The following is a 15,824-nucleotide window of genomic DNA, read 5'->3' as shown; positions in this document are numbered from 1 at the left end:
AAAGTTTGTTTACACCTAGTCCCTCTGCAGCGTTACAGAGTTCAGTAATTGAACTGGTAACAATCCGCTCTTGTGATGTAACATCACCCACAAACTGCCCCAATCTGAAACTTTCTTTATCATCCACTAGGGGTCACTGGAGTACTCTTGGGATATGGACGGGCGTAGCCGAACAAGGGCACTGAATATTTAAATTTAGGACCCTCCCCCCCCTCCATATCCCCGAGTACCTCAGTGTACGACCTCAGTGTTTTTTCGGTGCTCACAGCACGAACAAGGCTTGTGGTATATCCACACTTGGATTTTTATTTTTAAATTTTTATTTTTAATTTTTATTTTTACACTTAGCACATCCCTTCCCAGTTTCTGGAAAAACATGGGTCCGGGATAGTGCCGCTGCACGGGCAGCGAATGGCGTGTCGGTCCTCACAAAGAGCACCCTCACAGCCACAGGCGCTACAAGACAGCGCATGGCGTGTCGGTCCTCACAAAGAGCACCCTCACAGCCACAGGCAGACTGTCTCCTACTGCAACTGGACGGAGATTACAAGCCCCGTCACAGCCAGGAGGAGAGCTGAAAACTGGACGGTGCTTACAGTAAGAAGCCCCGTCACAGCCAGGATGGAAGCCCCGTCACAATCTGGACGGAGCTTACAGAAGTGCGACACTAAGGTATGGTGGGGGGGGGTCAGGGCGGTCAGCTCACGCTGCCGCCCTGCTGTGTGGGAAAGCATTTATTTTTACCGCTGCTTTGCCCGCCGCTTACAGAGACCCCGCTGAACGAGAGAGCGGCCGCACGTCACTCACAGACGCCGGCCGCTCGCCCAGCCAATGTACCAGTACTCTGCACTGTAACGAGCGGCCGCACGTCACTCAGACGCCGGCCGCTCTTCCAGCAGGGGTGATAACCGAGCGGCCGCACGTCACTCAGACGCCGGCCGCTCTCCCAGCAGGGGGGTGATAACCGAGCGGCCGCACGTCACTCAGACGCCGGCCGCTCTCCCAGCACGGTAACCGAGCGGCCGCACGTCACTCAGACGCCGGCCGCTCTCCCAGCACGGTAACCGAGCGGCCGCACGTCACTCAGACGCCGGCCGCTCTCCCAGCACGGTAACCGAGCGGCCGCACGTCACTCAGACGCCGGCCGCTCTCCCAGCCACTGTACGCGAGCGCCGCTCAAGCAGCCACTCTGCGTACCCGGGTCTAAAGCTCCGAGCGGCCGTACGTCACTAAAGACGCCGGCCGCTCTTCCAGCGCTGCACCCGGCCACTGCTGTATGAGGCGCCGCCCGTTCCTAGGGCTCCCCGGCGCAATATAGCAGCGCTCCCCGGGTTTCCCCAAGCTCCCTGCACTCGCTTCCGGCGCTGCACAGGGAGAAGCTACATCACAAGCAGCGCGGCTGCGGGGGGGGTGACGGTGAGTAAAGGCCATAGCAGCAGCAAAGGCTGCATGGGTTAATACACTGCTCAGTTCTAAATAAGACACTGCTCAGTTCTAAATAAGACAGTTTTTAAACAAGTTATTTACCCATAGCAGCAGCAAAGGCTGCTTGGGAATAAGATATGTTGGATAATTCACTGCAGGCAGTGTTGAGAAAAGCCATAGCAGCAGAAGGCTGCATGGGGTAAGACTGCTTAGTGTTTAAACAGTTAATGAAAATAACTGGAAGGCTAACTAAAGTATAAGGCTGCATAATGTATTGTAAACTGCACGGAGTTTACTGTATAATAGACCTGTAACTGTAGAATAGGCTATTGAGCCTATATTTAAGGTATAATAGGCTATTAAGCCTATATATTAACGCTGCAGCAGGTAACCTGTCCTGTGATTTTCAGTGGAAGCATGGCATGAGGTCATTTTAATCATTGCTGTTCTTCCAGGTTATAATTCCAGACCCATACACCTATACTCCACAAGGAGGCGCAGGGGTGTTAGTAGGAATTTTTGGGTCAGGTTTTCACATAAGTTAGCCATGTAATCTGTATTTCTAATTAATTCTAGAACATTCCTACCCTACATCTCTCAGCCACCAGAGGCGCAGGGAAGTTAGTAGGAATTTGGTTCGGGTTTCATATGCCCATGTGAACTGCTTTTCACATAAAAGAAAATGTTTTGATTTCTCTTCATATCTAATAAATCTTTCGTTTGTTGCTAAAGATTTCCGTAGAGAGAAACAAGCTTGATAACATATATATATATATGACACATAATAACTTCATTAAGTCGTGCAAGTGTCTGTCTATTGCCTATTATTTTATGGTGTCTGTCTACATAGCGAGTAAGGCTATAGTGCAGACTAGAAATAATTTTAAAAATCCTATGTTAACATTGGCAATTCAAATTAAAAGAGCGGTAACATCGGAGTCTCGGAATGACTCCGCCAGCCCTAACAAAAGACAGTCTTCCAAAGGGCCAATTTTCCTTTGGGTACCAGAGTGTTTATTTAACTCGATTCTATGTCAAATTATAACTACGAGTGAAAAGGGTACATTAGACCAGCACTCAGATAGTGCGGGGGGGTTGTTAACAACCATACATAATCGTTTCCAAAAGGACGCGACCCGCCATTGCTAGATGATTTTCTGTCAAAAACCCAGGATACATTTGGGTCACTAGAATCTATGTATCAAACAATGACGATCACTGGTAAAAGAAGCCGCAGAGTATATCTGTAAAGCTTCTGCTAACGCCGGTTATTTTCATTGTCGCTAGTTAAGCGCGACAAGGCCAGAGCCTGGTTGCTCATAAATTTGAGTATATTTGTAACGGCGTTTTATCCCTTTATAAGGAACAGTCACGCCTTGTAACGACAGGACGTTACAGTCAGCAAGCCAGTGGTTTGATGACTTCTTTTACAATTGTGGAAGCGCGTCTTTACATGTTACATTTGCGAGGTTTCAGGACTTCAACTCATACAGGTCTCAGCTATTTACAGCTTAAAGGACAAAACTGCCTCTGTCAAACGGTTGGCAGGTTGTCATTTAGTCTTTGCTGGTTTATAAACCAGGCAGTAGTACGCCAACAGAGTCAGAGTTACTTATTCCCCTCTGTTTGAGCAAAACCAAACAGCTCCGTTGCAATATCAATCAGCAAGTCATTTACTACAGTTAGAAAATGGATTTTCTGCGGTTAGTATTGGCTTATTGGAGCCACACAATTGCAGAATTGCATTTGAATGCGTATTTACCCAGTCCGGTTTGTTCTTCACAGGTTCTAGCGGTTGCAGATCGCCACAACCATTAACCATTTCATGTCTACCGTTGTTTATCGCTTTGGGTATTTACCAAAGGGAGGTTGGGATGATAACTCATCTCACATAAGAACTCTGTCTCAACAAAGTTCCTTTAACTTGCGCTACTAAGGTATACTGCGGTAGCAGATCAAGTTCGAAAACAATCACATCTAATTCCGTCTAAACGATGTCAATGCTTAGGTAAGATGATAAATACGGCAAGACTTTTACCTACTACACCAGCAATAACAAATGTACGTCTAGTAATTAGTGCAAAACACGCACACTAGCGGTACATTGGTGTATTCACCTATTAAGAATAAAGATGTGTTTTCAATTTAGTTCGCCACCCTTCACTCGCGTTTCCCACAGAGGGAAAAGGGTGCATATACTCTGGACGACAGTCGCAGAGGGTCAGGATTTGTAGTTAAAATCAGCAACAAAGGTTCTAAAACACGACAGATTGCTGTCGATAAAGGTCCTAGAACTCTGTGCATTTTACAATGCTGACCAGGTATATACTCTGGTTTCTCTTAAGAACGAATAAATCTTTCGCCTTTTACTAAATATTTCTGTAGAGAGGAATAACCGTGAGTTTCATGTAATTTTTTGATGCCTGCCTCACGCTGGGCTTAAGCAGTCAAACAAGGCAACGGCAGTTGCATACACAACAACCAGTAAGAACCAAGAAGCCGCATGGTAATGCAGCATGTGACTCAAATCCTCAATGGCTTAGAACACCATTATGTGAAAATGTCAAGAGATCATTACGTGAGTGGACATCTGTTAGACAGAGGATCTCACCCGTCAGGATTTGGATCCTGAAAACTGGACATTAAATCCAGAGGTGTTTCATATGGGAGTCCACAGAAGGGGGTTACCCTCAAGTATACATGATGGCATCTCGCCACAATTACAAAAGCTCAGTATGTGTACAAAACAGATCACAAGGGCAGTGGCGGTGGAGTCTCTCACATTCATGTGGTCATTCAGCATCGTGTATCTGGCTCCACCAGTTTCAGCTGCTCTCTCCGTTGTCAAAACGGCTCATAAGACAGTTTGTCACAGTCATACTGGTGGTAGCTCATGGGTTTCGGAGAAGTTGCTTCTCGAATGTTCAAGGAATACTTGCACACGATCTTGACCCGCTCATAATACGTCCAACCTGTTACATCAGGGAACGTTAGTTTACCCATAGTTACCTATGTACCTATTATCTATGTACCGCAGCTGCGGTTGACGGGAGGAGGGTGCAGACCGCCCTCTTAAGAAATTGAGCATTACAGTATAACCAGGTTACGAAATAGTAAGCCGTTTAAGGCAGCTAATTTTTACAAAATTTCGTGTGCTTACATAGGGTGTAAACCTCGGAAGTTTCCAACATCATCCTTCAAGTAACCCGTATTCTGTTAAACAGGGTGGGATGGAAAACTGCGTTGATCTGCACGAAGAGTGCAGGTATCTGTGTGGTAAACTTAATTTCAAAGACGTTTGCCTCTATTGGCGTCTGTACACATCTTTATACAAGGTGTCATCAAAGTTCACACTCTATTTATCCCACCTACAGCGCCAGGCGACTTGAAGTTGGGTTCAGATTTCTTACAGTTTTCATATTTTGAACCCTTTCAACAAATGGGAATTAAGTTTCTCACTTTGGAAAACAATTTTCTTATAGCCTTGGCTTCAGCAAGGGTTTTGTTTTCATATTTGGGTGCCTTGTATTCCAAGCCACCGTATTTGAGTTTTCTCATGACAAAGCAGATCTTCGGACGAATCACGCTTTCGTATTCTTCACATCAATATACCAATAGGGGTTCCTGTGTGGACAGCACATTCTAGAATTCTGAATGTGGTACACGCATTACGCGTTTATATATGTCCCGAACGTCAACAGTACGTGATATGCATACGTTGTTTGTTCTCTATGATACTGCCAACTGGGGTTAGCCAGTTTCTTAGCAGACATTATCCAGTTGGGTAATAATAATGACTACAAGTCAGGTTTACTTTAAGGCTAAGTTACAATCGCCTACGTCAGTAATAGCTCATCCCACAGGTTCTGTGGGAATGTCAGACCCAGTGGGTCGTGGAGTGTCTAAAACGCGGCTATATAGCCTTCATGTGCACCATGTTGGTGCACGTTTACACGTTATAAATGGTGGCGCCATCAGCATCTAGCTTTCGGCTGCCTACTGTTACAAGTATCAAACAGCTCTCCCGCCCACGAGGGAAGCTTTGGTACGTCCCAAGAGTACTCCAGTGACCCCTAGTGGATGATAAAGAAAATAGGATTTTGGTACTTACCAGGTAAATCCTTTTCTTTGAATCCATAGGGGGCACTGGACGCCCACCCAGAGCAGTTTTACCTGGGTTGTTTTAAGCTCAAGGGAGCTTAGGGTAACAAGTTTTACTTCATTGATATTAAGCTCAGAGGAGCTTATGGTAACACATTTTCACCGATTGGTTCAAATTTATAAAGTTCTATCGGTTATGGTGTCAACTGTTTAGTTGACAGTAAGGTTATGGGTCAACATTGTTGTTGTCCGTTATGTTATAGGTATTCTCCATTGTCAACCTCTCTATATCGTTCCTGTTCGCTCAGTAAAAAACACTGAGGTCGTACACTGAGGTACTCGGGGATATGGAGGGGGGGGAGGGTCCTAAATTTAAATATTCAGTGCCCTTGTTCGGCTACGCCCGTCCATATCCCAAGAGTACTCCAGTGCCCCCTATGGATTCAAAGAAAAGGATTTACCTGGTAAGTACCAAAATCCTATTTTTTTGAGGTCAATTCCATTATAAGTTGGGAAATCATTCTGGATTCCAAGAAGTGGCAACTGAGCTAGCAGGACGGTGCAGAAGAAAGTTAGTTGATACCAGCAAAGCATTGGAGGTTGTTAAAAGGGGTTGGGTATGCGCGGCCTGTGGTCAGGAGACCACCGGTCACCATACCGTTGCCGGAATCCCGGCTTGCATATGCCGGGACACCCATGAGTGGGAATAGTCCCTGTTAGTTGGCATGCCGACTGTTGGGACTGTAAGTAAGTGAGATTCCGGCTTTGGTATTGTGACCGGTGGTCTCCTGACCGCCGGTCACGTAACTGCCTCCCGTTAAAGGGTGACAAGTGGATGATTTTGAAACATTTTTTTTACAATTAATGGTGGAAAAATGATAGGCAGCAAATGTTTTTAAGCAAATTAATGTCTCTACAGTATTTTTGGGCACAGAATTGTCTGTGAAGTGATTTTTTCAGTGTTTTTATACAAGTTTGGGAAATAAGTTAGAAAAAACACACTTCACTCCCACCTGCAAGTTTAAAAAATGGTTTCCCATTACTATAACAGCTCTGCATACATGTTATATACATCATTAGACCCCTTTTCTAGCAACAAAACTCATTATACATGTCCCACTTCATATAACCCATTTGTTAGCTTTTTAGAGAAAATCACCTGGCACATCCTTACTGGCCGTACTACAGTATACATTTACAAAACCTCCAAGTGTGCTATTAATCAGTAGGAGGGGTGAACCAGAGGTTCCGCACTGTGGGCCTAATTCGGCATGGATCGTTATTCTGAGAAATTGCAGTTGTCTGCGAGTAGAAGGCGCCACCCCGACAGGAAAAAAAAACGCCCCGTGCAAGTTTGCAAATGCATCGCAGATCACTATCCATTCACAGATGCATGCGCAATTCCCGGAACATTGAAGTTTTATTTGCCATCTGAGCAAATGTAAGTAGGTCTGAGGCTGCAACTAATCTGCAACTGAGACGAACTGGAAGTGGTCTGCGCTGACATTAGAGACCCTCCCGAAAAACGCCTGGGTAGGCCTACGTTTCTTCTGACACACCCAGAAAACGGCAGGTTTACACCCAGAAACGCCGGCTTCCTGTCAGTCAAACAGCAGCTACATTGCGAGTATGATCTGTATTCATTTTCTGTCGCTATTATACCTCATGCGTGCAAACGATACGCATGCACAGTTGTTTGATAATCGCTTAATTTGCAAATTCTGTGAATAGTGATCCATGCTGAATTAGGCCACGTGTCCACACGTTTTTACTACAGTAAAGCTTTTCCCTACCTTTTCAGGAGGGTCTGCATGGAAAAATGAAAAAAATAAATACAAAATAACACGCAAATTGGCTGGGAAAACGCGGTGTGAATTTTGAACTTAATTGCAAATTTGCTGTGAAAACAGATTGCAGGGCTCAACTCATTAAAATTGGGAGCAGTACTGTAGGTGGCTTATTTGTTTTTTTAGCTGACTCTGCAATTGTTGATTAAAAGATAAAATGATTTATTATGTACTGTACGTACACAGTGGGCAATTCAATTGTTTTCCCTCGCTGCTGCCACTAGGGGCACAAAACAAAGCAATTCAATTGTTGTTCCGTTTGGGTGGCCATTAGCCGAAGGAGAGACATTTCGTATCGTTGCCTCCTGATATGGCGAGAAGAAATGTGAGAAAAGACCGTAGCTTAGGCGCCCAAACGGGGGCATGGGCCCACTAACCAGGACTTTAGACTGCATTAGCCGCTATTTGCACCTAAACCCCACCTATTTGGGAGCTTAAAAAGTAATGAGCATCTGATCACCCTAAAAATTTTAACATGTGAAATTTCCCCTCAACGTACACATCATTTTCTCTTTTTTTTTCGTTCTTTCTTCTTCTTGTGTATGAAGTTTGGAATTTGTTACTAGATGCTGCTAGATATTTTATTGGTCTAGAACCATTTTTAACATTTATAAACATATTTTGTTTTACCTTTATGGGGTATATGCAATAGCGGGCGAATTCGCGGCAATTATCGCCGTTTTTTCAATTCGACCAAATTCGCCAGGTGAATTCCGGAAGGTGGCTTCCGGAATTCACCATATGCAATGAAAAACGGATTCGCCAGAGTCGCGGGCGAAAATCGGCCGATTTGGCGGATTTTGCCGCGATTTTAAAAAACGGGAAAAAACGGGGAAAAACCCGAAAAAAAAATGGCGTGGGGTCCCCCCTCCAAAGCATAACCAGCCTCGGGCTCATCGAGCTGGTCCTGGTTCTAAAAATGCAGGGGAAAAATCGGCCAGGGATCCCCCGTATTTTTAAAACCAGCACCGGGCTCTGCGCCTGATGCTGGTGCCAAAAATACGGGGGACAAAAAGAGTAGGGGTCCACTAGCTGGACAGATAATGCCACAGCCGGGGGTCACTTTTATGCCGTGCCCTGCGGCCGTGGCATCAAATATCCAACTAGTCACCCCTGGCCGGGGTACCCTGGGGGAGTGGGGACCCCTTCAATCAAGGGGTCCCCCCCCCCCCAGCCACCCAAGGGCCAGGGGTGAAGCCCGAGGCTGTCCCCCCCCATCCAATGGGCTGCGGATGGGGGGGCTGATAGCCTTTGTGATAAAAAAAAAGATATTGTTTTTTCCATTAGTACTACAAGTCCCAGCAAGCCTCCCCCGCAAGCTGGTACTTGGAGAACCACAAGTACCAGCATGCGGGAGAAAAACGGGCCCGCTGGTACCTGTAGTACTACTGGGGAAAAAAAAACCCAAATAAAAACAGGACACACACACCTTGATAGTAAAACTTTATTTCATACGCCGACACACACATACTTACCTGTGTTGACACGCCGACTGCAACGATCTCCGACGATCCGAGGGTACCTGTCAAAAATTTATACTCACCTTCCAGCGTCCAGAGGTCCAGGTCCAGAGGTAAATCCACGTACTTTGTAAAAAAACAAACCGAACACGATCCACCGGACTAATGAAAGGGGTCCAATGTTTTCACATTAGACTCCTTTCCCCGAATGCCGGGACATCACGTGACTCCTGTCACTGATGTCCCTTCAGCCAATCAGGAAGCGCTACTGCCGTGGCGCTCACCTGATTGGCTGGACGCCGTCTGTACTCTGACAGCGCCTCGCAAAGCCGCTCCATTACTTTCAATGGTGGGAACTTTGCGGCTAGCGGTGGGGTCAGCCGCTGACCGGCGGGTGACCTCACCGCTAGCCGCTAAGTTCCCACCATTGAATATAATGGAGGGAGCTGTGCGATGCGCTGTCACAGCGATCAGCCAATCAGGTGAGCGCAACGAAGTTGCGCTTCCTGATTGGCTTAGAGACCTGTCAGTGACAGCTGTCACTGACAGGTCTCAATCGTGGAAAGGTGTCCCATGTGTCAGCATGGGACCCCTTTCAGTCCGTTCTGGAGCGGGTATTTGCGTTTTCTTTTTTTGCCAAGTACGTGGATTTATCTCTGGACCCTGAGGTGAGTATATTGAACTTTGCTTTTCAGGTATCCGTGGATTCTACATGGAGAAGAGGACCGATGTCGGCGTGTGAACATAGGTAAGTATGTGTGTGTCGGTAGTGTGAAATAAAGTTTTACTGTCGACGGTGTGTGTGTCCTGTTTTTATTTGGGTATTTTTTTCCCAGTAGTACTACAGGTACCAGCGGGCCCGCTTTTCTCCCGCATGCTGGTACTTGTGGTTCTCCAATTACCAGCTTGCGGGGGAGGCTTGCTGGGACTTGTAGTACTAATGGAAAAAACAATATCTTTTTTTTATCACAAAGGCTATCAGCCCCCCCATCCGCAGCCCATTGGATGGGGGGGGACAGCCTCGGGCTTCACCCCTGGCCCTTGGGTGGCTGGGGGGGGGGGGACCCCTTGATTGAAGGGGTCCCTACTCCCCCAGGGTACCCCGGCCAGGGGTGACTAGTTGGATATTTGATGCCACGGCCGCAGGGCACGGCATAAAAGTGACCCCCGGCTGTGGCATTATCTGTCCAGCTAGTGGAGCCTGATGCTGGTGTTAAAAATACGGGGGACCCCTACTCTTTTTGTCCCCCGTATTTTTGGCACCAGCACCAGGCGCAGAGCCCGGTGCTGGTTTTAAAAATACGGGGGATCCCCTGTCAATTTTTTCCCCGCATTTTTAGAACCAGGACCAGCTCAATGAGCCCGAGGCTGGTTATGCTTTGGAGGGGGGACCCCACGCCATTTTTTTTTCTGATTTTACCGTTCCAGCAATAAAAAAAATAAAAATAATATTTTAAAAAATATATAAATAATATTTGTGCCTCCCCCCAAAAAAAAAAAAGTACCTAATCCCTTCTAATATAAATAGATCTGCTATTCCCCAAAAAAAAAACACCAAAAAAAACATGTTTAAAATTTTTTTATTTGTTTTCACCCTCCAAAGTGTGGCGGATTGAAAATGACGAATTTGCTGTCTAAAAGCACTGCTGTCGAATTTCCAAACTTGAATTGAATATGCTTTGGTCGAATTGCAGCACTTGTATCATTGCAGAAAAGTCGAATTTGCAAAAAGTCGAATTTCAAAAAGTCGAATTTTGAAAGTCCGTTTTTTGGTCGGAAAGCACTGCATTGCATAGGCGAATTTTTTTTTTTGGTCGAAAATGACCCGAAATTCGCCAATTTCGGGAATTCGACCACAATTGCATATACCCCTATATCTTTCCAATTCATTATGTACACTAATTATATAAATGCGTGTAACATAGTAACATAGTTAATGAGATTGAAAAGAGGCAAAATGCCCATCAGGATCAACCTGTAATCTGTTTTAAGCAGAGTTCATTATAATGTCCGTTTTTAAATGCATATACAGAGTCCGCCATTACCACCTTCTCTGGCAGGGAATTCCAGATCCTTATTGCCCTAACAGTGTCTGTTCTCCGAGCGAGGAAGACAAAGCATTATATAAACTGTTCCGGAGTGACAGATTGAGCCCCAAACAGTACTATTTATTTATCTTATATCTGGGTCGATCTGTAATAATAAGAATTTACTTACCGATAATTCTATTTCTCGTAGTCCGTAGTGGATGCTGGGGACTCCGTCAGGACCATGGGGAATAGCGGCTCCGCAGGAGACAGGGCACAAAAATAAAGCTTTAGGATCAGGTGGTGTGTACTGGCTCCTCCCCCTATGACCCTCCTCCAAGCCTCAGTTAGGATACTGTGCCCGGACGAGCGTACACAATAAGGAAGGATATTGAACCCCGGGTAAGACTCATACCAGCCACACCAATCACACCGTATAACTTGTGATCTGAACCCAGTTAACAGTATGACAACGTAGGAGCCTCTGAACAGACGGCTCACAACAAATAACAACCCGATTTTTTTGTAACAATAACTATGTACAAGTATTGCAGACAATCCGCACTTGGGATGGGCGCCCAGCATCCACTACAGAGTACGAGAAATAGAATTATCGGTAAGTAAATTCTTATTTTCTCTAACGTCCTAAGTGGATGCTGGGGACTCCGTCAGGACCATGGGGTTATACCAAAGCTCCCAAACGGGCGGGAGAGTGCGGATGACTCTGCAGCACCGAATGAGAGAACTCAAGGTCCTCCTCAGCCAGGGTATCAAATTTGTAGAATTTTGCAAACGTATTTGCCCCTGACCAAGTAGCAGCTCGGCAGAGTTGTAATGCCGAGACTCCCCGGGCAGCCGCCCAGGATGAGCCCACTTTCCTTGTGGAATGGGCCTTGACAGATTTAGGTTGTGGCAAGCCTGCCACAGAATGTGCAAGTTGAATTGTGCTACAAATCCAACGAGCAATCGTCTGCTTAGAAGCAGGAGCACCCATCTTGTTGGGTGCATACAATATAAGCAGTGAGTCAGACTTTCTGACTCCCGCCGTTCTTGAAATATATATTTTCAATGCCCGGACCACGTCCAACAACTTGGAATCCTCCAACTCGTTAGTAGCCGCAGGCACCACAATAGGCTGGTTCAGGTGAAACGCTGACACCACCTTAGGCAGAAAATGAGGACGCGTCCGCAGTTCTGCCCTGTCCGTATGGAAAATCAGATATGGGCTCTTATATGATAAAGCCGCCAATTCTGATACTCTCCTGGCTGAAGCCAGGGCCAGTAGCATGGTTACTTTCCATGTGAGATACTTCAGCTCCACCGATTTGAGCGGCTCAAACCAATGGGATTTGAGAAAATCCAAGACTACATTAAGATCCCACGGTGCCACTGGGGGCACAACCGGGGGCTGTATATGTAGTACTCCTTTTACAAAAGTCTGGACTTCAGGAACTGAAGCCAATTCTTTTTGGAAGAAAATCGACAGGGCCGAAATTTGAACCTTAATGGACCCCCATTTGAGGCCCATAGATAATCCTGTTTGCAGGAAATGTAGGAATCGACCCAGTTGAAATTCCTCCGTGGGGGCCTTCCTGGCCTCACACCACGCAACATATTTTCTCCAAATGCGGTGATAATGTTGTGCAGTCACCTCCTTCCTGGCTTTTACCAGTGTAGGAATGACCTCTTCCGGAATGCCTTTTTCCTTTAGAATTCGGCGTTCAACCGCCATGCCGTCAAACGCAGCCGCGGTAAGTCTTGGAATAGACACGGTCCCTGCTGAAGCAGGTCCCGTCTTAGAGGTAGAGGCCACGGATCCTCCGTGAGCATCTCTTGAAGTTCCGGGTACCAAGTTCTTCTTGGCCAATCCGGAGCCACTAGTATCGTTCTTACTCCCTTCTGCCGTATAATTCTCAGTACTTTTGGTATGAGAGGCAGAGGAGGGAACACATACACTGACTGGAACACCCACGGTGTTACCAGAGCGTCCACAGCTATTGCCTGAGGATCTCTTGACCTGGCGCAATACCTGTCCAGTTTTTTGTTGAGGCGGGACGCCATCATATCCACCATTGGTTTTTCCCAACGGTTCACAATCATGTGGAAGACTTCTGGATGAATTCCCCACTCTCCCGGGTGTAGATCGTGTCTGCTGAGGAAGTCTGCTTCCCAGTTGTCCACTCCCGGAATGAATACTGCTGACAGTGCTATCACATGATCTTCCGCCCAGCGAAGAATCCTTGCAGCTTCTGCCATTGCTGTCCTGCTTCTTGTGCCGCCCTGTCTGTTTACGTGGGCGACTGCCGTGATGTTGTCCGACTGGATCAACACCGGCTGACCCTGAAGCAGGGGTTTTGCCAGACTTAGAGCATTGTAAATCGCTCTTAGCTCCAGTATATTTATGTGAAGAGACATCTCCAGGCTTGACCATACTCCCTGGAAGTTTCTTCCTTGTGTGACCGCTCCCCAGCCTCTCAGACTGGCATCCGTGGTCACCAGGACCCAGTCCTGTATGCCGAATCTGCGGCCCTCTAACAGATGAGCACTCTGCAACCACCCTTGTCCGTGGCGATAAGGTTATCCGCTGATGCATCTGCAGATGCGATCCGGACCATTTGTCCAGCAGATCCCACTGAAAAGTTCGTGCGTGGAATCTGCCGAATGGAATCGCTTCGTAAGAAGCCACCATCTTTCCCAGGACTCTTGTGCATTGATGTACAGACACTGTCCCTGGTTTTAGGAGGTTCCTGACAAGTTCGGATAACTCCCTGGCTTTCTCCTCCGGAAGAAACACCTTTTTCTGAACCGTGTCCAGAATCATTCCCAGGAACAGCAGACGTGTTGTCGGGGTCAACTGAGATTTTGGAAAATTCAGAATCCACCCGTGTTGTTGCAGCACTACTTGGGTTAGTGCTACTCCGTCCTCCAGCTGTTCTCTGGACCTTGCCCTTATCAGGAGATCGTCCAAGTAAGGGATAATTAATACGCCTCTTCTTCGCAGAAGAATCATCATTTCGGCCATTACCTTGGTAAAGACCCGAGGTGCCGTGGACAATCCAAACGGCAGCGTCTGAAACTGATAATGACAGTTTTGTACCACGAACCTGAGGTACCCTTGATGTGAAGGGCAAATTGGGACATGCAGGTAAGCATCCTTTATGTCCAGGGACACCATAAAGTCCCCTTCTTCCAGATTCGCTATCACTGCTCTGAGTGACTCCATCTTGAACTTGAATTTTTGTATATACAGGTTCAAAGATTTCAGATTTAGAATAGGTCTTACCGAGCCGTCCGGCTTCGGTACCACAAATAGCGTGGAGTAATACCCCTTTCCCTGTTGTAGGAGGGGTACCTTGACTATCACCTGCTGAGCAAACAGCTTGTGAATGGCTTCCAATACCGTCGCCCTGTCTGAGGGAGACGTTGGCAAAGCAGACTTTAGGAACCGGCGAGGGGGAGACTTCTCGAATTCCAACCTGTAACCCTGAGATACTACCTGCAGAATCCAGGGGTCCACCTGTGAGCAAGCCCACTGTGCGCTGAAATTCTTGAGTCGACCCCCCACCGTTCCTGAGTCCGCTTGTAAGGCCCCAGCGTCATGCTGAGGGCTTTGCAGAAACCTGGGAGGGCTTCTGTTCCTGGGTAGGGGCTGCTTGCTGCCCTCTCTTACCCCTTCCTCTGCCCCTAGGCAGATATGACTGTCCTTTTGTTCGCTTGTTCTTATAGGACCGAAAGGACTGCGGCTGAAAAGACGGTGTCTTTTTCTGTTGGGAGGGGGTCTGAGGTAAAAAGGTGGATTTTCCGGCAGTTGCCGTGGCCACCAGATCCGATAGACCGACGCCAAATAATTCCTCCCCTTTATACGGCAATACTTCCATATGTCGTTTGGAATCCGCATCACCTGACCACTGTCGCGTCCATAAACTCCTTCTGGCAGATATGGACATCGCATTTACTCTCGATGCCAGAGTGCAAATATCTCTCTGCGCATCTCGCATATAAAGGAAAGCATCCTTTAATTGCTCTATAGTCAATAAAATACTGTCCCTATCTAGGGTATCAATATTTTCAGTCAGGGAATCCAACCAGACGACCCCAGCACTGCACATCCAGGCTGAGGCGATGGCTGGTCGCAGTATAACACCAGTATGTGTGTATATACTTTTTAAGGTAGTTTCCAGCCTCCTATCTGCTGGATCCTTGAGGGCGGCCGTATCAGGAGACGGTAACGCCACTTGTTTTGATAAGCGTGTGAGCGCCTTATCCACCCTAGGGGGTGTTTCCCAGCGCGCCCTAACCTCTGGCGGGAAAGGGTATAATGCTAATAACTTTTTTGAAATTAGCATTTTTCTATCTGGGTTAACCCACGCTTCATCACATACATCATTTAATTCCTCTGATTCAGGAAAAACTACAGGTAGTTTTTTCACCCCCCACATAATACCCCTTTTTGTGGTACTTGTAGTATCAGAGATATGCAAAGCCTCCTTCATTGCCGTGATCATATAACGTGTGGCACTACTTGAAAATACGTTTGTTTCATCACCGTCGACACTAGATTCAGTGTCTGTGTCTGGGTCTGTGTCGACCGACTGAGGTAAAGGGCGCTTTACAGCCCCTGACGGTGTCTGAGACGCCTGGGCAGGTACTAACTGGTTTGCCGGCCGTCTCATGTCGTCAACTGATTTTTGTAATGTGCTGACATTATCACGTAATTCCATAAACAAAGCCATCCATTCCGGTGTCGACTCCCTGGGGGGTGACATCACCATTATCGGCAATTGCTCTGCCTCCACGCCAACATCGTCCTCATACATGTCGACACACACGTACCGACACACAGCAGACACACAGGGAATGCTCTTATCGAAGACAGGACCCCACTAGCCCTTTGGGGAGACAGAGGGAGAGTTTGCCAGCACACACCCAAGCGCTATAATATATATGGGAACAACCCTATATAA

General features: G+C 46.9%; 1 protein-coding gene and 2 non-coding genes across 5 annotated transcripts in view; 2 read left to right on the top strand and 1 right to left on the bottom strand.

The window, feature by feature from the left end:
• The window catches only part of NBAS (NBAS subunit of NRZ tethering complex), a 1,316,984-nt gene that overhangs the window by 1,232,574 nt on the left and 68,586 nt on the right, over positions 1-15,824 (bottom strand). The window lies entirely within an intron of this gene.
• LOC134913577 (U5 spliceosomal RNA) lies at positions 2,108-2,224 on the top strand. Its single transcript, XR_010177294.1, has one exon. It is a non-coding gene; the product is annotated as a U5 spliceosomal RNA (small nuclear RNA).
• Positions 3,751-3,865, top strand: LOC134913482 (U5 spliceosomal RNA). Its single transcript, XR_010177237.1, has one exon. It is a non-coding gene; the product is annotated as a U5 spliceosomal RNA (small nuclear RNA).

Source organism: Pseudophryne corroboree, chromosome 4, assembly GCF_028390025.1.
Source record: "Pseudophryne corroboree isolate aPseCor3 chromosome 4, aPseCor3.hap2, whole genome shotgun sequence".
Taxonomy (NCBI): Eukaryota; Metazoa; Chordata; class Amphibia; order Anura; family Myobatrachidae; genus Pseudophryne; species Pseudophryne corroboree.
This window is presented reverse-complemented; position numbering and strand designations above follow the sequence as displayed.